Source organism: Denticeps clupeoides, unplaced genomic scaffold (genome assembly GCF_900700375.1).
Source record: "Denticeps clupeoides unplaced genomic scaffold, fDenClu1.1, whole genome shotgun sequence".
NCBI classification, from domain to species: domain Eukaryota; kingdom Metazoa; phylum Chordata; class Actinopteri; order Clupeiformes; family Denticipitidae; genus Denticeps; species Denticeps clupeoides.
Window position 1 is genome coordinate 15,064 of NW_021629981.1, and position 19,411 is coordinate 34,474.

General features: G+C 40.9%; 30 non-coding genes and 8 pseudogenes across 30 annotated transcripts; all 38 read right to left on the minus strand.

Moving 5' to 3' along the window:
• Positions 1–61: 61 nt before the first annotated feature.
• On the minus strand, positions 62–179 carry LOC114778959 (uncharacterized; annotated as a pseudogene).
• Positions 180–319: 140 nt separating this feature from the next.
• Positions 320–438, minus strand: LOC114778962 (uncharacterized; annotated as a pseudogene).
• Positions 439–9,607: 9,169 nt separating this feature from the next.
• LOC114778913 (5S ribosomal RNA) lies at positions 9,608–9,726 on the minus strand. Its single transcript, XR_003746471.1, has one exon. It is a non-coding gene; the product is annotated as a 5S ribosomal RNA (ribosomal RNA).
• Positions 9,727–10,332: 606 nt separating this feature from the next.
• LOC114778943 (5S ribosomal RNA) lies at positions 10,333–10,451 on the minus strand. The gene has a single exon (XR_003746498.1). It is a non-coding gene; the product is annotated as a 5S ribosomal RNA (ribosomal RNA).
• A 143-nt stretch (positions 10,452–10,594) lies between these two features.
• LOC114778949 (5S ribosomal RNA) lies at positions 10,595–10,713 on the minus strand. Its single transcript, XR_003746504.1, has one exon. It is a non-coding gene; the product is annotated as a 5S ribosomal RNA (ribosomal RNA).
• Positions 10,714–10,857: 144 nt separating this feature from the next.
• LOC114778960 (uncharacterized) lies at positions 10,858–10,976 on the minus strand (annotated as a pseudogene).
• Positions 10,977–11,120: 144 nt separating this feature from the next.
• LOC114778999 (5S ribosomal RNA) lies at positions 11,121–11,239 on the minus strand. The gene has a single exon (XR_003746538.1). It is a non-coding gene; the product is annotated as a 5S ribosomal RNA (ribosomal RNA).
• A 144-nt stretch (positions 11,240–11,383) lies between these two features.
• On the minus strand, positions 11,384–11,502 carry LOC114778925 (5S ribosomal RNA). Its single transcript, XR_003746482.1, has one exon. It is a non-coding gene; the product is annotated as a 5S ribosomal RNA (ribosomal RNA).
• A 145-nt stretch (positions 11,503–11,647) lies between these two features.
• On the minus strand, positions 11,648–11,766 carry LOC114778932 (5S ribosomal RNA). The gene has a single exon (XR_003746488.1). It is a non-coding gene; the product is annotated as a 5S ribosomal RNA (ribosomal RNA).
• Positions 11,767–11,911: 145 nt separating this feature from the next.
• LOC114778955 (uncharacterized) lies at positions 11,912–12,030 on the minus strand (annotated as a pseudogene).
• Positions 12,031–12,176: 146 nt separating this feature from the next.
• Positions 12,177–12,295, minus strand: LOC114778923 (5S ribosomal RNA). Its single transcript, XR_003746480.1, has one exon. It is a non-coding gene; the product is annotated as a 5S ribosomal RNA (ribosomal RNA).
• A 144-nt stretch (positions 12,296–12,439) lies between these two features.
• LOC114778935 (5S ribosomal RNA) lies at positions 12,440–12,558 on the minus strand. The gene has a single exon (XR_003746491.1). It is a non-coding gene; the product is annotated as a 5S ribosomal RNA (ribosomal RNA).
• A 144-nt stretch (positions 12,559–12,702) lies between these two features.
• On the minus strand, positions 12,703–12,821 carry LOC114778919 (5S ribosomal RNA). Its single transcript, XR_003746476.1, has one exon. It is a non-coding gene; the product is annotated as a 5S ribosomal RNA (ribosomal RNA).
• Positions 12,822–12,965: 144 nt separating this feature from the next.
• On the minus strand, positions 12,966–13,084 carry LOC114779000 (5S ribosomal RNA). Its single transcript, XR_003746539.1, has one exon. It is a non-coding gene; the product is annotated as a 5S ribosomal RNA (ribosomal RNA).
• A 144-nt stretch (positions 13,085–13,228) lies between these two features.
• LOC114778939 (5S ribosomal RNA) lies at positions 13,229–13,348 on the minus strand. The gene has a single exon (XR_003746494.1). It is a non-coding gene; the product is annotated as a 5S ribosomal RNA (ribosomal RNA).
• Positions 13,349–13,492: 144 nt separating this feature from the next.
• Positions 13,493–13,611, minus strand: LOC114778957 (uncharacterized; annotated as a pseudogene).
• Positions 13,612–13,755: 144 nt separating this feature from the next.
• Positions 13,756–13,874, minus strand: LOC114778920 (5S ribosomal RNA). Its single transcript, XR_003746477.1, has one exon. It is a non-coding gene; the product is annotated as a 5S ribosomal RNA (ribosomal RNA).
• A 144-nt stretch (positions 13,875–14,018) lies between these two features.
• Positions 14,019–14,137, minus strand: LOC114779001 (5S ribosomal RNA). Its single transcript, XR_003746540.1, has one exon. It is a non-coding gene; the product is annotated as a 5S ribosomal RNA (ribosomal RNA).
• A 144-nt stretch (positions 14,138–14,281) lies between these two features.
• LOC114778921 (5S ribosomal RNA) lies at positions 14,282–14,400 on the minus strand. Its single transcript, XR_003746478.1, has one exon. It is a non-coding gene; the product is annotated as a 5S ribosomal RNA (ribosomal RNA).
• Positions 14,401–14,543: 143 nt separating this feature from the next.
• Positions 14,544–14,662, minus strand: LOC114779002 (5S ribosomal RNA). The gene has a single exon (XR_003746541.1). It is a non-coding gene; the product is annotated as a 5S ribosomal RNA (ribosomal RNA).
• A 147-nt stretch (positions 14,663–14,809) lies between these two features.
• On the minus strand, positions 14,810–14,928 carry LOC114778956 (uncharacterized; annotated as a pseudogene).
• Positions 14,929–15,065: 137 nt separating this feature from the next.
• Positions 15,066–15,184, minus strand: LOC114778964 (uncharacterized; annotated as a pseudogene).
• Positions 15,185–15,328: 144 nt separating this feature from the next.
• On the minus strand, positions 15,329–15,447 carry LOC114779003 (5S ribosomal RNA). The gene has a single exon (XR_003746542.1). It is a non-coding gene; the product is annotated as a 5S ribosomal RNA (ribosomal RNA).
• Positions 15,448–15,592: 145 nt separating this feature from the next.
• On the minus strand, positions 15,593–15,711 carry LOC114778940 (5S ribosomal RNA). The gene has a single exon (XR_003746495.1). It is a non-coding gene; the product is annotated as a 5S ribosomal RNA (ribosomal RNA).
• A 144-nt stretch (positions 15,712–15,855) lies between these two features.
• LOC114779004 (5S ribosomal RNA) lies at positions 15,856–15,974 on the minus strand. Its single transcript, XR_003746543.1, has one exon. It is a non-coding gene; the product is annotated as a 5S ribosomal RNA (ribosomal RNA).
• Positions 15,975–16,118: 144 nt separating this feature from the next.
• Positions 16,119–16,238, minus strand: LOC114778938 (5S ribosomal RNA). The gene has a single exon (XR_003746493.1). It is a non-coding gene; the product is annotated as a 5S ribosomal RNA (ribosomal RNA).
• Positions 16,239–16,383: 145 nt separating this feature from the next.
• Positions 16,384–16,503, minus strand: LOC114778930 (5S ribosomal RNA). The gene has a single exon (XR_003746487.1). It is a non-coding gene; the product is annotated as a 5S ribosomal RNA (ribosomal RNA).
• A 143-nt stretch (positions 16,504–16,646) lies between these two features.
• LOC114779005 (5S ribosomal RNA) lies at positions 16,647–16,765 on the minus strand. The gene has a single exon (XR_003746544.1). It is a non-coding gene; the product is annotated as a 5S ribosomal RNA (ribosomal RNA).
• A 144-nt stretch (positions 16,766–16,909) lies between these two features.
• LOC114779007 (5S ribosomal RNA) lies at positions 16,910–17,028 on the minus strand. Its single transcript, XR_003746546.1, has one exon. It is a non-coding gene; the product is annotated as a 5S ribosomal RNA (ribosomal RNA).
• Positions 17,029–17,171: 143 nt separating this feature from the next.
• Positions 17,172–17,290, minus strand: LOC114779008 (5S ribosomal RNA). The gene has a single exon (XR_003746547.1). It is a non-coding gene; the product is annotated as a 5S ribosomal RNA (ribosomal RNA).
• Positions 17,291–17,434: 144 nt separating this feature from the next.
• LOC114779009 (5S ribosomal RNA) lies at positions 17,435–17,553 on the minus strand. The gene has a single exon (XR_003746548.1). It is a non-coding gene; the product is annotated as a 5S ribosomal RNA (ribosomal RNA).
• Positions 17,554–17,697: 144 nt separating this feature from the next.
• Positions 17,698–17,816, minus strand: LOC114779010 (5S ribosomal RNA). The gene has a single exon (XR_003746550.1). It is a non-coding gene; the product is annotated as a 5S ribosomal RNA (ribosomal RNA).
• Positions 17,817–17,959: 143 nt separating this feature from the next.
• LOC114778924 (5S ribosomal RNA) lies at positions 17,960–18,078 on the minus strand. Its single transcript, XR_003746481.1, has one exon. It is a non-coding gene; the product is annotated as a 5S ribosomal RNA (ribosomal RNA).
• A 144-nt stretch (positions 18,079–18,222) lies between these two features.
• Positions 18,223–18,341, minus strand: LOC114779011 (5S ribosomal RNA). Its single transcript, XR_003746551.1, has one exon. It is a non-coding gene; the product is annotated as a 5S ribosomal RNA (ribosomal RNA).
• A 144-nt stretch (positions 18,342–18,485) lies between these two features.
• LOC114778934 (5S ribosomal RNA) lies at positions 18,486–18,605 on the minus strand. The gene has a single exon (XR_003746490.1). It is a non-coding gene; the product is annotated as a 5S ribosomal RNA (ribosomal RNA).
• Positions 18,606–18,749: 144 nt separating this feature from the next.
• LOC114778947 (5S ribosomal RNA) lies at positions 18,750–18,867 on the minus strand. The gene has a single exon (XR_003746502.1). It is a non-coding gene; the product is annotated as a 5S ribosomal RNA (ribosomal RNA).
• A 143-nt stretch (positions 18,868–19,010) lies between these two features.
• On the minus strand, positions 19,011–19,128 carry LOC114778944 (5S ribosomal RNA). The gene has a single exon (XR_003746499.1). It is a non-coding gene; the product is annotated as a 5S ribosomal RNA (ribosomal RNA).
• A 147-nt stretch (positions 19,129–19,275) lies between these two features.
• Positions 19,276–19,395, minus strand: LOC114778954 (uncharacterized; annotated as a pseudogene).
• Positions 19,396–19,411: the final 16 nt, after the last annotated feature.

Sequence of the window (19,411 nt, forward strand, 5' to 3'; positions counted from 1 at the left end):
AGAAAAAAACTAACAAAGCGATGCAAAAAAACTTCATTTTAAAAAGTTTTTCAACAGTTAAAGCTTACAGCACCTGGTATTTCCAGGAGGTCTCCCATCCAAGTACTAACCAGCCCAAGCCTTCTTAGCTTCCGAGATCAGACGAGACCGGGCATTCTTGGGCTGGTATGGCCGTAAGCAATCTCTGCTTGAAAATCTTGGACTTTGAACAACCTTGGCTTGAAAAAATATCACAGAGTGAAAATACCTCTTAACTTTAGAAAAAAACTAACAAAGCGATGCAAAAAAACTTCATTTTAAGAAGTTTTTCAACAGTTAAAGCTTACAGCACCTGGTATTTCCAGGAGGTCTGCAATCCAAGTACTAACCAGGCCAAAGCCTTCTTAGCTTCCGAGATCAGACGAGACCGGGCGTTCTTGGGCTGGTATGGCCGTAAGCAATCTCTGCTTGAAAATCTTGGACTTTGAACAACCTTGGCTTGAAAAAATATCACAGAGTGAAAATACCTCTTAACTTACTTTAGAAAAAAACTAACAAAGCGATGCAAAAAAACTTCATTTTAAAAAGTTTTTCAACAGTTAAAGCTTACAGCACCTGGTATTCCAGGGAGGTCTCCTATCCAAGTGTTAGGTTTATCTGTCAGTATAACATTTACTAAACAAAGAGAAGAAAGACACAAAGCATTTGAGTCCGTTTTACTTGCAAGGAGAGCGAATGGAAGTCACGCCTTACAACAGGCTTCCAAAAGCTCTGGCGTCCTTCATCGCATCTCCTTCTTTTATTTGGTAGGTTCATTAGGGTTCACCTAAAATCACACCATATTAGTTAATAATTGTTTATTACACGTAGTCTTATGAATTGATCTTTGGTCGAGTCATGGTGACATGGTGACATGTTCATCTTCGTCTGTAGATTCTTCAGGTGATTGGACTCTGGTTCATCATGGTCTGCTTGTTGTTGGTCCTCAGGTCGCGGTCATGCAGTCCTGCAAACTTAAAACCTTTGCTCTGAGATTTGCTAATGATTAAGAGTTGTCAGTAATATTCCAAGGATTATTACATATTCGTGCTTAAAGGATATGAATAAAAGAAGTAATTACATGATAACATATATACATTTTTCCAACATTTCCCTCCTGTTTATCATGTTATTTACTCTTTTGTTAGCTTCCCTAATAATCTCTTCCTTTAGGATTTTCAACTATTAGTTCATACAATGAGAAATACATTTACACACAAAAGGTCAGTCGTCTTTTTCTTGTAAAGGACTCTCTTGAAAAAGTTGAGTTAGCTTGAAGTCACTAAAATCATAGCTCCCGTAAAATTCTTCATTTTCCAAAAGTGGGTACGCCTGTGTAGGCTCAACATCCCTTGGTGATAAGGCGGTAGTGATGAGACGGTTCACAAGACTGCGTAGACAGGGAATACAACAACATCCACACAATGTCAGAATTGCTGCAAATACAGCCATTGAAACTAAAACAGATTGAACTAGAGCTCTGTATTTCCCAAATACTTTCATCCAGGAATCCCACATGGTCGTTTCCACTCCCGAATGCTCCTTCATCTTCCGGTTGAGGGTGCGTAGGCCGTCAATGGCCATTGTCAGACTGCCTCCTGCAGCTGTGTTGTTTGGTATGAAAGAACAACATTGCTCTCCAAACATTCCACAAACCCCATTTTTCTCCGCTAGGAGCATATCAAGTGCAATCCTGTTCTGAAAAGTCATGAGGGAGGTAGTAGATAATTGCTCATGTACGGCCTCAAAACCGTCTTGTGTCCAATTACCTAATTTCTGTACATTGTAATGGATGTAATTGATTCTGTCCACGTTCTTGTTAATCGTACACCACCAACACAAGGCTGATTCAAATCCTGCTGCTACTTGATTTGCCAACTTATATTCATCAGGAACCCCCCTGGGAACCCCAATTGCGTCTATGTACGTTGGGTCAGTTAACTTCTCCCAGGGTGCAAGTGATCGCTTTATTCTGTGCCAATCTGCAGGTACCAAGCTATCCAATTTCGTTAAAAGGTCACTTATAGTGGTTGGAAATATTGAGACAGGTAGTAAAAGGGTTACTAATGCACACAGTCCTTTGGTATCTGAGGGCAATCGATCGTATAACTTATTTTCCCCACACCACCACCATATGTCGCTTCGAGATTGTGGGGTAAAGATAGGCCCAACAGGTATTATTGTAAGACACCAATCTCTTGGTGTCCCTTCCCCGAGTAGTTCCTTTTTTCCGTTATATTAATACATGTAAAATTTCCTTGTGCTACTTTACTGGAGAAAACAGGTTTCCAACTTTCTGGTCCTGTTAGAGGATATGTTAAATCCCACTTTTTGCAACGATTGTCTGGATATGTTTTGTTCATTACTTCTACAACACATTCATCCATTATAACTGCGGGTATTACTTGTAATAATGGTCATGGTCCCAAGCAAACTACACAGTCTTGTTGAGTGGCATTAGCTGCTTGTTCTGCTAGGAGAAGCCAATTATTGTATTTACCAGTTATTCCTGTTGTTACTCTAAACCACTCATCAGAAGGTTGACTTTCATCCAATACTCTAACTAGTATACCTTTGTCACTTAAATTTTGGATTGTTTCAGTTTTATTTGATTTAGGTTCTAGTAGTTGACATATTCGAAATGGAAAATAAGGTGGATTAGTAGTATAAGGCCATAAAAGAAATACCCAACATTTTTCTCCTCTCTCTTGTTGATCGGTATGGTACATTTCAGGGGTGTTTGGTGGCCACAAGTCCAATTTGGTAAGATTGATGTATATTTCAAATGCAAGACCTTGAGTGGAGGGATTGGTCATCACAAAAGAGATTATTTGTCTATGGTGTATCGCAGCAGGGTTTCATAAGGGGTTAAACCAGTTGTGCTAGTAATATTGATGTATAGTTTTACTAACTCTAAACATTGTGTCCATGGTCGATGTGTTTCTTCCATACACTTTTTTAGTCTATTTTTTATAGTTCCATTCATTCGTTCCACTAATCCTGCACTCTGTGGATGATAACTACAGTGATTTTTCAAATTAATGTGAAACATTTTTCCTATATTAGTTACCATCTGATTTACAAAATGAGTCCCGTTATCGCTGTATATTTTTTCAGGTATTCCATAGCGTGGAATAATATCTTCACATAAGGCTTTTGCTACTGTCAATGCATCTGGATGTTTGGTTGGAAATAGTTCTATCCATTTAGAGAATGCATCTATAATGACTAAACAGTATTCCTTTCCTTCACTTTTACTGAGTTGGATAATATCCATGTGTATTGTTTGGAATGGGTATTGTGGTTTTGGAAACTGCCCACGTTTTGGTCTTAAATTACCTTGCGCGTTATGTTTTGCACATATCAAACATGCTCTACAAAAGTTTTTTGAATATAGGTTAAACCCATATGTGGTGAAATTTTTTTGTACCAGTCCTACCATCCCTCCTGTTGAGACATGTGATTGCCCATGGCTCAATATTGCAGCCCATTTATACATATTCTTTGGTAGGATTGGTTACCCCCGGGGTCACACATAAATTTTGTTTTGTTTTGTAGCCCCATGCTTTATCCATGTGTCTATCTCATGTGGTGTGCTTTGTTGTTGCATGTCAATGAGAATGTCAGAAGTTATCAATTGGTCTTGGTCTGTAAACAAAACTTGTATACTTTGTTCAGCGGCTTGTTTCGCTATGCGGTCAGCAAAGGTATTACCGAGTGAAATTGTGTCTTTGGAATTTGTGTGTGCTGCACATTTACATACAGCTAATGTAGCAGGTAGATGGACAGCTTTTAACAATTCTTTTAGTAATTGAGCGTGAGTCACTGGTTTCCCAGTAGATGTGACCATTCCTCGGTTATGCCAATACTGAGCAAATGTGTGAACTGTAGCAAATGCATATTGACTGTCAGTATAAATGGTGACATCTTTCCCTTTCATTAATTTACATGCCTCAGTCAGAGCGACAATCTCGGCAGCTTGTGCTGAAAAAGTTGATGGCAAGTGTCCAGCTTTAAGTACGGTGTCTATTGTTACTACAGCATAACCCGTTAGTGTTTTACCCAAATCATTTTTCCTTGAAGAGCCATCAACGAACACTACCTCTCCCTGAGACAAAGGTTGGTCGCTTAAATCTAACCTAGATTTAGCTGTGTGTTCTGCTAGTGCTTGGCAGTCGTGTTGCTCTCCATCATCAGGTAAGGGTAGCAATGTGGCTGGGTTCAATGTGGTGCATCGTTCGATGGTGAGGTGTGGCTGTGACAGCAGCGTGGCCATGCAGGAGAGGTGCCTTGCAGGTGATAAAAAGATCATGTTAGTTTGCAGTAGTAAAGCCGCTACTGCGTGTGGGACCTTAAGGGTCAATGGGTGGAATAGAACTATTCCGGCACTCACTTCTACTGCCATTGACGCTGCTATCACCGCTCTCACACAATGTGGTAATGCGCAAGCTACATTATCTAATTTGGAAGAAAAATAAGCTATTGGTCTCAATTTATCTCCATGTTGTTGACTTAAAACAGAAGTCATGTACTTGTCTTTGCAGTCCACCATCTGTATAAACGGTTTACTATAATTTGGCAAGGCTAAAGCTAAACTGGAGGTCAGTGCTTGTTTAATATCACAAAAAGCTTTCTCTGCATCTGACGTCCAGTTCAGTGGTGATGTCATTTTTAGGTCTTCAGAGTAAATTAAAGCTGTGAGTGGGGAAGTAATTTCCGTGTAGTTTGGAACCCAACTTCTACAATAATTGGTCAAGCCTAAGAATGACATCATCTGTTTCTTAGTAATTGGTTTTGGCGCCTGTAGGACTGCTGTTTTCCGTTCTTCTAGAATAGTTCTGCCACCTGCACTAAGGTGGTGGCCTAGATATTTGACCTGTGGTTTCCATAATTGTAGTTTGTTTTTACTGACTTTGTGCCCCTCCTGAGCTAGGTGTTTAAAAAGGGCCACAGTGTCTTCTTTGCATACTTCTAGACTTGGAGAAGCCACTAATATATCGTCAACATAGAGTAGTATTTGACTTCCCCCAGGTGGTTGAAATTTGGACATGCTAGCATGCATGGCTTGTGAATATATAGTAGGGCTTTCGCAGTAGCCCTGGGGAAGTCTAGTATAGGTGTATCGTTTCCCCCTGAATGTGAAAGCAAACCAAAATTGGCTGTCTTTGTCAATGGGAATGGAGAAAAAGGCATTACTAATGTCAACCACAGTAAATATTTGTGCATCTGATCTTAAAGAATTCAGCAATGTGTGTGGGTCAGGAACACATGGAGCCCGTTGTGTTACTGCAGCATTTACTGCCTGCAGATCCTGTACCATCCTCCATCCCGTTGAAGGAGCTTGCTTTTTCACTGGGAATATTGGTGTGTTGCAGGGGGAATCGTGTTTGATATTCTATAATAACCCCTGCTCATTGTAAATCATGTATTACTGGTGTTATGCCTTCTAGTGCATCAGGTTTAAGTGGATATTGTCGTATGCAGGGTCGATATTCTGTTTTGGGTCTGATTTGTACTGGCAATATTCCTTTTATCAGTCCAACATCAGACGGTCCTTGTGACCACAATGATTGAGGTACTTGAGCTAGTTGTGATTCATCTTCTTCAGTTAGTAGAAGATGTCACTGGTGTCCGGAGTCTATATGTACTCCAGCCTTGGTCTGTATTGTCCAATACAGCCATTTCCTGGTCAAGCCTGTGTGAGCGCTATGTTCCAATTGGTCGCCCATGTCTGTCCAATCCGTTGCACTGTCACCTTCTTGAACTATGTTACCCAACGACTTCCAACCCCTCTCCTTGTTTTTATACAATGAGATGTGAGGTGGGTACCATCCCCGGAGCATGGCTCTGAGTGGGGTGGGTAAGGTGACCTCTGCCACCACGTTACCTTGCCCGTCCGAGTAAACGCAAGAAATTGTTATGGTTGTTGGGGTGAGTTGTGACAGTTTCTTTTCATATGTTGGATCAGGCCCAGGAGTGTTTTTGTACCACATGGTGACGTGTAGTTCATCAGAGGGCATGGGTTCCACACCTGTCATGATAGGTTGACAGTGTCCCACTTGTCCTCCTACCTTTAGCAATTCAGTTCCCACCTTATGAGGTTCTTGGTCAGATATGTCGAGTGTGTAGTAAAAATTTGGAACGCGTCTTCCTTCTAGGGGGAAAAGGTCACCTCGTTGTAGTTCGGCTCTGCGTTTGATGACCAGTCTCCCCTCAGGAGTGGAGACGAGCGCCAAACCTAGATTGAGTAAGCCATCTCTTCCCAACAAATTAACAGGACATTCTGGCATAAAAAGGATGGACATTTTGCATGATATACCTTTAGGATCTCTTACCCAAACTGATTTAGAAACAGTGACTACAGTTTTACCCCCATTAGCTGATCGTACAATTACTACCTCATCACTTAGTTCACTATAGGGTATGTGTTCCTTACATGTAGTTCTGCATGCTCCAGAGTCACAGAGGAATGTGATTTCTTTCCCATTTACCATTAAGACTATTTCTAGTCTTTCTTGATTTAAAGAAAAAATTTCTTCCAAATTTAAATCCACATGAGTTTCATCCTCTGTGGACTTTGGACCATGCAGTTTCTGTTCCAGTCATGCTGTGTTATCTTTTGGCCCTGAACGACAGTCTTTGGCAATATGCCCAGGCTTCCCGCAAGACCAGCAGCCTGCTCCCCATTGGTTACGTGGTGTCCACCCTCGTCCCTGGATACCTCCTCTCCTTCCTACTCTGCCCTTTTGGAAGTGTCCTCTCTGTCTCCCTCTACCTCGGCTGTCCTGGTAAAATGTTTCCGCGTCAGTCCCGATACTTCCCCAAAAGGTGTCCGGTTTCTTTGTAAGTTTATCTTTTACTTTTTTAGTTCTTATTAATTTGTCGATGTGAACGGCGTGATCAATGTACTCATCCAAGCTCCTAGTGGGCATTCCTATCATATGTTTATCTACCCAACTGCGCACACAGTCTTTTGATCCATTATGCAAAGCATTTTTTAATTGCTGATGGTACACACCCCCATCAGCCCCGTCATCTCTAAGACCGCTATGCAGTTTAAAAACAGCTTCCATTCTTAGTTTATAATCCTCAAACTTCTCATTCTCCTCTTGTTTAACTCTCCCAATTTCAGTGTAATTTGCTCTCTTTCTGTACCTTTCCCGTATTCTTCCCAATAAGTCATTTGTTTTATTTCTCAATTCTGTGTCATCATGTTTTAGAAGGTCTCCTGTAACCCTTAAAGGAGACCAGTTACCTTTTACATGGTGCCAATCGTGTCCCATTGCTTGCATATATATCTGCTGTACCTCTCTCCCATTTAAGTGATAAGAATGTCTTATTCCTTCCATATCTTCTTCGAATTTTTGCATATCCTCCTTATAGGAAGTGACGCCCTCCACCACTCTTTTTATATCGTCCTGCGTCCAGGTCCGATATCCCAAGAGGGTTGTAGACTGTTCACCTGAGTCCACATTAGGGTTGGCCACCTCTATAAGGGGATATTGATTTGCTTCAGTTACTGCCAATTTTTGCGGTTCGGAGGAATTGTCATACACTTCACCCCATTTTTTAGACCAATTTTGTACTTTCCCCCGAGATCTAGTATTTGGTGTGGGAGTGCTACCGTTAGGGTCATAAGCAGGGGGATTTTCCAATTTGTCTAAATTAGGATATATATGTGAGATTGCAGGAGCAGAGGGAAGGTGCGGCAAATTCATCGCCCCTTCCGCTTCTGCTCCTTCTTTATAAGCTTCGCTCACCCCTCCCTTACGGCTCCCTCTGATTACTGACTCATCGTCCTCCGTGCGATGAAACAGAATGGTGTTATCAGTTTTTTCAACAGTGAATCCCCCCTCCTCCTTGCTCTTTGCTCCAGCCTGCCTGCCTTTTCTCTCTCCCTCTTCTCTTTTCCCAGCTATTTTAATCCAATGCATTAAAGCTTCAACCCCTTCTTTCTTCATTTGCTTTTCCTTATTCTTACATCCCAGTTTAATGGCTCCCAGTAACTCTATTAAACTTTTTACCCTCAGTTGCCCGTCGAATTTATATTTCGTTATCCATTTATTTAACGGTTCGACGTAAGCCTTATTTACTTGCTCTACATACTTCCAGTCCTTACATTTTAGTTTCTCTTTTGGTTCAGGTTTACTGGACCCCTTACCCATTTTTAAGTAAAATTTCGACCAGTGTGCACGTCGTACCTAGGGTAACCTAAGACACTGGTAACTGATCACAGGACAGTGTATAAAAATTCCTCTCGTGGTGTTTTCCACGTTGACCCCAAATGCTTTGGGGTGGGAAAAACCTTGCGTTTGCTTCCACGAGAGGCCACTGTTTACCCCCTGTGAGTTTTTATATGGAGTGTCAATCAAGTGACTTTCACTCCCTCTCATTCACACATTCACACCTGCGCGCACACTCATACACCTGTATGAGTATTATTGAACGTTCTTTTTACAAGCAGAGGAGTCCGCTTCCCCACAGAATTTAACTGCCACCCGGCAGAGGAGTCTGTACCTCCCCACGGAACTTAAAAACTGCCCTTTTACCTGCCAGAGTCTAGAATACCCAGGGTTTTGCTTAAGTAACCTCTTGTTACCCCAGTTACCTCTTGTAACTTCTTATTATGTAACCTCTTGTTACCAAATCATTCATACCATTTTAAATAAGAGTCAACTTACCCCGTGTCTTCTCTCAGTTACAGGATCCCGTTCAACCTACGGATCCCAGCCGACAGTCGGTTTCTCCCAGTCCCAAAAAGGGTCTTTCCGACCGTGGCCACGGTTTTCCTGGTGATTTTCCACTCCGTCTGCTGGTGATCTTTCGGTATCTTGGGATCCGGCTCGAAGGACCAATTAAGTGTTAGGTTTATCTGTCAGTATAACATTTACTAAACAAAGAGAAGAAAGACACAAAGCATTTGAGTCCGTTTTACTTGCAAGGAGAGCGAATGGAAGTCACGCCTTACAACAGGCTTCCAAAAGCTCTGGCGTCCTTCATCGCATCTCCTTCTTTTATTTGGTAGGTTCATTAGGGTTCACATAAAATCACACCATATTAGTTAATAATTGTGTATTACATGTAGTCTTATGAATTGATCTTTGGTCGAGTCATGGTGACATGGTGACATGTTCATCTTCGTCTGTAGATTCTTCAGGTGATTGGACTCTGGTTCATCATGGTCTGCTTGTTGTTGGTCCTCAGGTCGCGGTCATGCAGTCCTGCAAACTTAAAACCTTTGCTCTTAGATTTGCTAATGATTAAGAGTTGTCAGTAATATTCCAAGGATTAATACATATTCGTGCTTAAAGGATATGAATAAAAGAAGTAATTACATGATAACATATATACATTTTTCCAACACCAAGTACTAACCAGGCCCAAGCCTTCTTAGCTTCCGAGATCAGACGAGACCGGGCGTTCTTGGGCTGGTATGGCCGTAAGCAATCTCTGCTTGAAAATCTTGGACTTTAAAAAACCTAGGCTTGAAAACATATCACAGATTGAAAATACCTCTTAACTTACTTTAGAAAAAAACTAACAAAACGATGCAAAAAAAAATCATTTTAAAAAGTTTTTCAACAGTTAAAGCTTACAACACCTGGTATTCCCAGGAGGTCTCCCATCCAAGTACTAACCAGGCCCAAGCCTTCTTAGCTTCCGAGATCAGACGAGACCGGGCGTTCTTGGGCTGGTATGGCCGTAAGCAATCTCTGCTTGAAAATCTTGGACTTTAAACAACCTAGGCTTGAAAACATATCACTGAGTAAAATACCTCTTAACTTACTTTAGAAAAAAACTAACAAAGCGATGCAAAAAAACTTCATTTTAAAAAGTTTTTCAACATTTAAAGCTTACAGCACCTGGTATTCCCAGGAGGTCTCCCATCCAAGTACTAACCAGGCCCAAGTCTTCTTAGCTTCCGAGATCAGACGAGACGGGTGGTGGTAGCCTAGTGGGTAACACACTCGCCTATGAACCAGAAGACCCGGGTTCAAATCCCACTTACTACCATTGTGTCCCTGAGCAAGACACTTAACCTCAGTTGCTCCAGGGAGGCTGTCCCTGTAACTACAGATTGTAAGTCGCTCTGGATAAGGGCGTCTGATAAATGCTGCATATGTAAATTTAAATGAGACCGGGCATTCTTGGGCTGGTAAGGCCGTAAGCAATCTCTGCTTGAAAATATTGGACTTTAAACAACCTAGGCTTGAAAACATATCACAGAGTAAAATTACCTCTGAACTTACTTTAGAAAAAAACTAACAAAGCGATGCAAAAAAACTTCATTTTAAAAAGTTTTTCAACAGTTAAAGCTTACAGCACCTGGTATTCCCAGGAGGTCTCCCATCCAAGTACTAACCAGGCCCAAGCCTTCTTAGCTTCCGAGATCAGACGAGACTGGGCATTCTTGGGCTGGTATGGCCGTAAGCAATCTCTGGTTGAAAATCTTGGACTTTAAAAAACCTAGGCTTGAAAACACATCACAGAGTGAAAATACCTCTTAACTTACTTTAGAAAAAAGTAACAAAGCAATGCAAAAAAACTTCATTTTAAAAAGTTTTTCAACAGTTAAAGCTTACAGCACCTGGTATTCCCAGGAGGTCTCCCATCCAAGTACTAACCAGGCCCAAGCCTTCTTAGCTTCCGAGACCAGACGAGACCTGGCGTTCTTGGGCTGGTATGGCCGTAATCAATCGCTGCTTGAAAATCTTGGAATTTAAACAGCCTTGGCATGAGAACATATCACAGAGGGAAAATACCTCTTAACTTACTTTAGAAAAAAACTAACAAAGCGAAGCAAAAAAACTTCATTTTAAAAAGTTTTTCAACAGTTAAAGCTTAAAGGACCTGGTATTCCCAGGAGGTCTCCTATCCAAGTACTAACCAGGCCCAAGCCTTCTTAGCTTCCGAGATCAGACGAGACCGGGCGTTCTTGGGCTGGTATGGCCGTAAGCAATCTCTGCTTGAAAATCTTGGACTTTAAACAACCTAAGCTTGAAAACATAACACAGATTAAAAATAGCTCTTAACTTACTTTAGAAAAAAACTAACAAAGCGATGCAAAAAAACTTCATTTTAAAAAGTTTTTCAACATTTAAAGCTTACAGCACCTGGTATTCCCAGGAGGTCTCCCATCCAAGTACTAACCAGGCCCAAGCCTTCTTAGCTTCCGAGATCAGACGAGACCGGGCGTTCTTGGGCTGGTATGGCCGTAAGCAATCTCTGCTTGAAAATCTTGGACTTTAAACAACCTAAGCTTGAAAACATAACACAGATTGAAAATAGCTCTTAACTTACTTTAGAAAAAAACTAACAAAGCGATGCAAAAAAACTTCATTTTAAAAAGTTTTTCAACATTTAAAGCTTACAGCACCTGGTATTCCCAGGAGGTCTCCCATCCAAGTACTAACCAGGCCCAAGCCTTCTCAGCTTCCGAGATCAGACGAGACCGGGCGTTCTTGGGCTGGTATGGCCGTAAGCAATGTCTGCTTGAAAATCTTGGACTTTAAACAACCTAGGCTTGAAAACATATCACAGATTAAAAAAAAGCTCTTAACTTACTTTAGAAAAAAACTAACAAAGCGATGCAAAAAAATTTCATTTTAAAAAGTTTTTCAACATTTAAAGCTTAGAGCACCTGGTATTCCCAGGAGGTCTCCCATCCAAGTACTAACCAGGCCCAAGCCTTCTTAGCTTCCGAGATCAGACGAGACCGGGCGTTCTTGGGCTGGTATGGCCGTAAGCAATCCCTGCTTGAAAATCTTGGACTTTAAACAACCTAGGCTTGAAAACATATCACAGATTTAAAAAATACCTCTAAACTTACTTTAGAAAAAAAAAACAAAGCGATGCAAAAAAACTTCATTTTAAAAAGTTTTTTATCAGTTAAAGCTTACAGAACCTGGTATTCCCAGGAGGTCTCCCATCCAAGTACTAACCAGGCCCAAGCCTTCTTAGCTTCCGAGATCAGACGAGACTGGGCGTTCTTGGGCTGGTATGGCCGTTAGCAATCTCTGCTGGAAAATCTTGGAGCCTAAAAAACCTAGGCTTGAAAAAATATATCACAGAGCGAAAATACCTCTTAACTTACTTTAGAAAAAAACTAACAAAGCGATGCAAAAAAACTTCATTTTAAAAAGTTTTTCAACAGTTAAAGCTTACAGCACCTGGTATTCCCAGGAAGTCTCCCATCCAAGTACTAACCAGGCCCAAGCCTTCTTAGCTTCCGAGATCAGACGAGACCGGGCGTTCTTGGGCTGGTATGGCTGTAAGCAATCTCTGCTTGAAAATCTTGGACTTTAAACAACCTAAGCTTGAAAACATAACACAGATTGAAAATAGCTCTTAACTTACTTTAGAAAAAAACTAACAAAGCGATGCAAAAAAACTTCATTTTAAAAAGTTTTTCAACATTTAAAGCTTACAGCACCTGGTATTCCCAGGAGGTCTCCCATCCAAGTACTAACCAGGCCCAAGCCATCTTTGCTTCCGAGATCAGACGAGACCGGGCGTTCTTGGGCTGGTATGGTCGTAAGCAATCTCTGTTTGAAAATCTTGGACTTTAAACAACCTAGGCATGAAAACATATCACAGATTGAAAATAGTTCTTAACTTACTTTAGAAAAAAACTAACAAAGCGATGCAAAAAAACTTCATTTTAAAAAGTTTTTCAACAGTTAAAGCTTACAGCACCTGGTATTCCCAGGAAGTCTCCCATCCAAGTACTAACCAGGCCCAAGCCTTCTTAGCTTCCGAGATCAGACGAGACCGGGCGTTCTTGGGCTGGTATGGCCGTAAGCAATCTCTTCTTGAAAATCTTGGACTTTAAACAACCTAAGCTTGAAAACATAACACAGATTGAAAATAGCTCTTAACTTACTTTAGAAAAAAACTAACAAAGCGATGCAAAAAAACTTCATTTTAAAAAGTTTTTCAACATTTAAAGCTTACAGCACCTGGTATTCCCAGGAGGTCTCCCATCCAAGTACTAACCAGGCCCAAGCCTTCTTAGCTTCCGAGATCAGACGAGACCGGGCGTTCTTGGGCTGGTATGGCCGTAAGCAATCTCTGCTTGAAAATCTTGGACTTTAAACAACCTAGGCTTGAAAACATATCACAGATTGAAAATATCTCTTAACTTACTTTAGAAAAAAACTAACAAAGCGATGCAAAAAAACTTCATTTTAAAAAGTTTTTCAACAGTTAAAGCTTACAGCACCTGGTATTCCCAGGAGGTCTCCCATCCAAGTACTAACCAGGCCCAAGCCTTCTTAGCCTTCCGAGATCAGACGAGACCGGGCGTTCTTGGGCTGGTATGGCCGTAAGCAATCTCTGCTTGAAAATCTTGGACTTTAAACAACCTAGGCTTGAAAACATATCACAGATTTAAAAATACCTCTTAACTTACTTTAGAAAAAAAAAACAAAGCGATGCAAAAAAACTTCATTTTAAAAAGTTTTTTATCAGTTAAAGCTTACAGAACCTGGTATTCCCAGGAGGTCTCCCATCCGAGTACTAACCAGGCCCAAGCCTTCTTAGCTTCCGAGATCAGACGAGACTGGGCGTTCTTGGGCTGGTATGGCCGTTAGCAATCTCTGTTTGAAAATCTTGGACTTTAAACAACCTAGGCATGAAAACATATCACAGATTGAAAATAGTTCTTAACTTACTTTAGAAAAAAACTAACAAAGCGATGCAAAAAAACTTCATTTTAAAAAGTTTTTCAACAGTTAAAGCTTACAGCACCTGGTATTCCCAGGAAGTCTCCCATCCAAGTACTAACCAGGCCCAAGCCTTCTTAGCTTCCGAGATCAGACGAGACCGGGCGTTCTTGGGCTGGTATGGCCGTAAGCAATCTCTTCTTGAAAATCTTGGACTTTAAACAACCTAAGCTTGAAAACATAACACAGATTGAAAATAGCTCTTAACTTACTTTAGAAAAAAACTAACAAAGCGATGCAAAAAAACTTCATTTTAAAAAGTTTTTCAACATTTAAAGCTTACAGCACCTGGTATTCCCAGGAGGTCTCCCATCCAAGTACTAACCAGGCCCAAGCCTTCTTAGCTTCCGAGATCAGACGAGACCGGGCGTTCTTGGGCTGGTATGGCCGTAAGCAATCTCTGCTTGAAAATCTTGGACTTTAAACAACCTAGGCATGAAAACATATCACAGATTGAAAATAGTTCTTAACTTACTTTAGAAAAAAACTAACAAAGCGATGCAAAAAAACTTCATTTTAAAAAGTTTTTCAACAGTTAAAGCTTACAGCACCTGGTATTCCCAGGAAGTCTCCCATCCAAGTACTAACCAGGCCCAAGCCTTCTTAGCTTCCGAGATCAGACGAGACCGGGCGTTCTTGGGCTGGTATGGCCGTAAGCAATCTCTGCTTGAAAATCTTGGACTTTAAACAACCTAGGCTTGAAAACATATCACAGATTGAAAAAAGCTCTTAACTTACTTTAGAAAAAAACTAACAAAGCGATGCAAAAAAATTCATTTTAAAAAGTTTTTCAACATTTAAAGCTTACAGCACCTGGTATTCCCAGGAGGTCTCCCATCCAAGTACTAACCAGGCCCAAGCCTTCTTAGCTTCCGAGATCAGACGAGACCGGGCGTTCTTGGGCTGGTATGGCCGTAAGCAATCTCTGCTTGAAAATCTTGGACTTTAAACAACCTAGGCTTGAAAACATATCACAGATTTAAAAAATACCTCTAAACTTACTTTAGAAAAAAACTAACAAAGCGATGCAAAAAAAACTTCATTTTAAAAAGTTTTTCAACAGTCAAAGCTTACAGAACCTGGTATTCCCAGGAGGTCTCCAATCCAAGTACTAACCAGGACCAAGCCTTCTTAGCTTCCGAGATCAGATGAGACCGGGCGTTCTTGGGCTGGTATGGCCGTAAGCAATCTCTGCTTGAAAATCTTGGACTTTAAACAACCTAGGCTTGAAAACATATCACAGATTGAAAATAGCTCTTAACTTACTTTAGAAAAAAACTAACAAAGCGATGCAAAAAAAATTCATTTTAAAAAGTTTTTCAACAGTTAAAGCACCTGGTATTCCCGGGAGGTCTCCCATCCAAGTAGTAACCAGGCCCAAGCCTTCTTAGCTTCCGAGATCAGACGAGACTGGGCGTTCTTGGGCTGGTATGGCCGTAAGCAATCTCTGCATGAAAATCTTGGACTTTAAACAACCTAGGCTTGAAAACATATCACAGAGCGAAAATACCTCTTAACTTACTTTAGAAAAAAACTAACAAAGCGATGCAAAAAAAATTCATTTTAAAAAGTTTTTCAACATTTAAAGCTTACAGCACCTGGTATTCCCAGGAGGTCTCCCATCCAAGTACTAACCAGGCCCAAGCCTTCTTAGCTTCCGAGATCAGACGAGACCGGGCGTTCTTGGGCTGGTATGGCCGTAAGCAATCTCTGCTTGAAAATCTTGGACTTTAAACAACCTAGGCTTGAAAACATATCACAGATTGAAAAATACCTCTAAACTTACTTTAGAAAAAAACTAACAAAGCGATGCAAAAAAACTTCATTTTAAAAAGTTTTTAATCAGTTAAAGCTTACAGAACCTGGTATTCCCAGGAGGTCTCCCATCCAAGTACTAACCAGGCCCAAGCCTTCTTAGCTTCCGAGATCAGACGAGACCGGGCGTTCTTGGGCTGGTATGGCCGTTAGCAATCTCTGCTGGAAAATCTTGGACCCTAAAAAACCTAGGCTTGAAAACATATCACAGAGCGAAAATACCTCTTAACTTACTTTAGAAAAAAACTAACAAAGCGATGCAAAAAAACTTCATTTTAAAAAGTTTTTCAACAGTTAAAGCTTACAGCACCTGGTATTCCCAGGAGGTCTCCCATCCAAGTACTAACCAGGCCCAAGCCTTCTTAGCTTCCGAGATCAGACGAGACCGGGCGTTCTTGGGCTGGTATGGCCGTAAGCAATCTCTGCTTGAAAATCTTGGACTTTAAACAACCTAGGCTTGAAAACATATCACAGATTGAAAATAGCTCTTAACTTACTTTAGAAAAAAACTAACAAAGCGATGCAAAAAAACTTCATTTTAAAAAGTTTTTCAACAGTTAAAGCTTACAGCACCTGGTATTCCCAGGAGGTCTCCCATCCAAGTACTAACCAGGCCCAAGCCATCTTTAGCTTCCGAGATCAGACGAGACCGGGCGTTCTTGGGCTGGTATGGCCGTAAGCAATCTCTGTTTGAAAATCTTGGACTTTAAACAACCTAGGCATTGAAAACATATCACAGATTGAAAATACTTCTTAACTTACTTTAGAAAAAAACTAACAAAGCGATGCAAAAAAACTTCATTTTAAAAAGTTTTTCAACAGTTAAAGCTTACAGCACCTGGTATTCCCAGGAAGGTCTCCCATCCAAGTACTAACCAGGCCCAAGCCTTCTTAGCTTCCGAGATCAGACGAGACCGGGCGTTCTTGGGCTGGTATGGCCGTAAGCAATCTCTGCTTGAAAATCTTGGACTTTAAACAACCTAGGCTTGAAAACATACACAGAGTGAAAATAGCTCTTAACTTACTTTAGAAAAAAACTAACAAAGCGATGCAAAAAAACTTCATTTTAAAAAGTTTTTCAACAGTTAAAGCTTACAGCACCTGGTATTCCCAGGAGGTCTCCCATCCAAGTACTAACCAGGCCCAAGCCTTCTTAGCTTCCGAGATCAGACGAGACCGGGCGTTCTTGGGCTGGTATGGCCGTAAGCAATCTCTGCTTGAAAATCTTGGACTTTAAACAACCTAGGCTTGAAAACATATCACAGATTGAAAATAGCTCTTAACTTACTTTAGAAAAAAACTAACAAAGCGATGCAAAAAAACTTCATTTTAAAAAGTTTTTCAACAGTTAAAGCTTACAGCACCTGGTATTCCCAGGAGGTCTCCCATCCAAGTACTAACCAGGCCCAAGCCTTCTTAGCTTCCGAGATCAGACGAGACCGGGCGTTCTTGGGCTGGTATGGCCGTAAGCAATCTCTGCTTGAAAATCTTGGACTTTAAACAACCTAGGCTTGAAAACATATCACAGATTGAAAATACCTCTTAACTTACTTTAGAAAAAACTAACAAAGCGATGCAAAAAAACTTCATTTTAAAAAGTTTTTCAACAGTTAAAGCTTACAGCACCTGGTATTCCCAGGAGGTCTCCCATCCAAGTACTAACCAGGCCCAAGCCTTCTTAGCTTCCGAGATCAGACGAGACCGGGCGTTCTTGGGCTGGTATGGCCGTAAGCAATCTCTGCTTGAAAATCTTGGACTTTAAACAACCTAGGCTTGAAAACATATCACAGATTGAAAATACCTCTTAACTTACTTTAGAAAAAAACTAACAAAGCGATGCAAAAAAACTTCATTTTAAAAAGTTTTTCAACAGTTAAAGCTTACAGCACCTGGTATTCCCAGGAGGTCTCCCATCCAAGTACTAACCAGGCCCAAGCCTTCTTAGCTTCCGAGATCAGACGAGACCGGGCGTTCTTGGGCTGGTATGGCCGTAAGCAATCTCTGCTTGAAAATCTTGGACTTTAAACAACCTAGGCTTGAAAACATATCACAGAGTGAAAATACCTCTTAACTTACTTTAGAAAAAAACTAACAAAGCGATGCAAAAAAACTTCATTTTAAAAAGTTTTTCAACAGTTAAAGCTTACAGCACCTGGTATTCCCAGGAGGTCTCCCATCCAAGTACTAACCAGGCCCAAGCCTTCTTAGCTTCCGAGATCAGACGAGACCGGGCGTTCTTGGGCTGGTATGGCCGTAAGCAATCTCTGCTTGAAAATCTTGGACTTTAAACAACCTAGGCTTGAAAACATATCACAGAGTGAAAATACCTCTTAACTTACTTTAGAAAAAAACTAACAAAGCGATGCAAAAAACTTCATTTTAAAAAGTTTTTCAACAGTTAAAGCTTACAGAACCTGGTATTCCCAGGAGGTCTCCCATCCAAGTACTAACCAGGCCCAAGCCTTCTTAGCTTCCGAGATCAGACGAGACCGGGCGTTCTTGGGCTGGTATGGCCGTAAGCAATCTCTGCTTGAAAATCTTGGACTTTAAACAACCTAGGCTTGAAAACATATCACAGAGTGAAAATACCTCTTAACTTACTTTAGAAAAAAACTAACAAAGCGATGCAAAAAAACTTCATTTTAAAAAGTTTTTCAACAGTTAAAGCTTACAGCACCTGGTATTCCCAGGAGGTCTCCCATCCAAGTACTAACCAGGCCCAAGCCTTCTTAGCTTCCGAGATCAGACGAGACCGGGCGTTCTTGGGCTGGTATGGCCGTAAGCAATCTCTGCTTGAAAATCTTGGACTTTAAACAACCTAGGCTTGAAAACATATCACAGATTGAAAATACCTCTTAACTTACTTTAGAAAAAAACTAACAAAGCGATGCAAAAAAACTTCATTTTAAAAAGTTTTTCAACAGTTAAAGCTTACAGCACCTGGTATTCCCCAGGAGGTCTCCCATCCAGGTACTAACCAGGCCCAAGCCTTCTTAGCTTCCGAGATCAGACGAGACCGGGCGTTCTTGGGCTGGTATGGCCGTAAGCAATCTCTTCTTGAAAATCTTGGACTTTAAACAACCTAGGCTTGAAAACATATCACAGATTGAAAATAGCTCTTAACTTACTTTAGAAAAAAACTAACAAAGCGATGCAAAAAAACTTCATTTTAAAAAGTTTTTCAACAGTTAAAGCTTACAGCACCTGGTATTCCAGGAGGTCTCCCATCCAAGTACTAACCAGGCCCAAGCCTTCTTAGCTTCCGAGATCAGACGAGACCGGGCGTTCTTGGGCTGGTATGGCCGTAAGCAATCTCTGCTTGAAAATCTTGGACTTTAAACAACCTAGGCTTGAAAACATATCACAGATTGAAAATACTTCTAACTTACTTTAGAAAAAAACTAACAAAGCGATGCAAAAAAACCTTCATTTAAAAAGTTTTTCAACAGTTAAAGCTTACAGCACCTGGTATTCCCAGGAGGTCTCCCATCCAAGTACTAACCAGGCCCAGCCTTCTTAGCTTCCGAGATCAGACGAGACCGGGCGTTCTTGGGCTGGTATGGCCGTAAGCAATCTCTGCTTGAAAATCTTGGACTTTAAACAACACCTAGGCTTGAAAACATATCACAGAGTGAAAATAGCTCTTAACTTACTTTAGAAAAAAACTAACAAAGCGATGCAAAAAAAATTTCATTTTAAAAAGTTTTTCAACATTTAAAGCTTACAAGCACCTGGTATTCCCAGGAGGTCTCCCATCCAAGTACTAACCAGACCCAAGCCTTCTTAGCTTCCGAGATCAGACGAGACCGGGCGTTCTTGGGCTGGTATGGCCATAAGCAATCTCTGCATGAAAA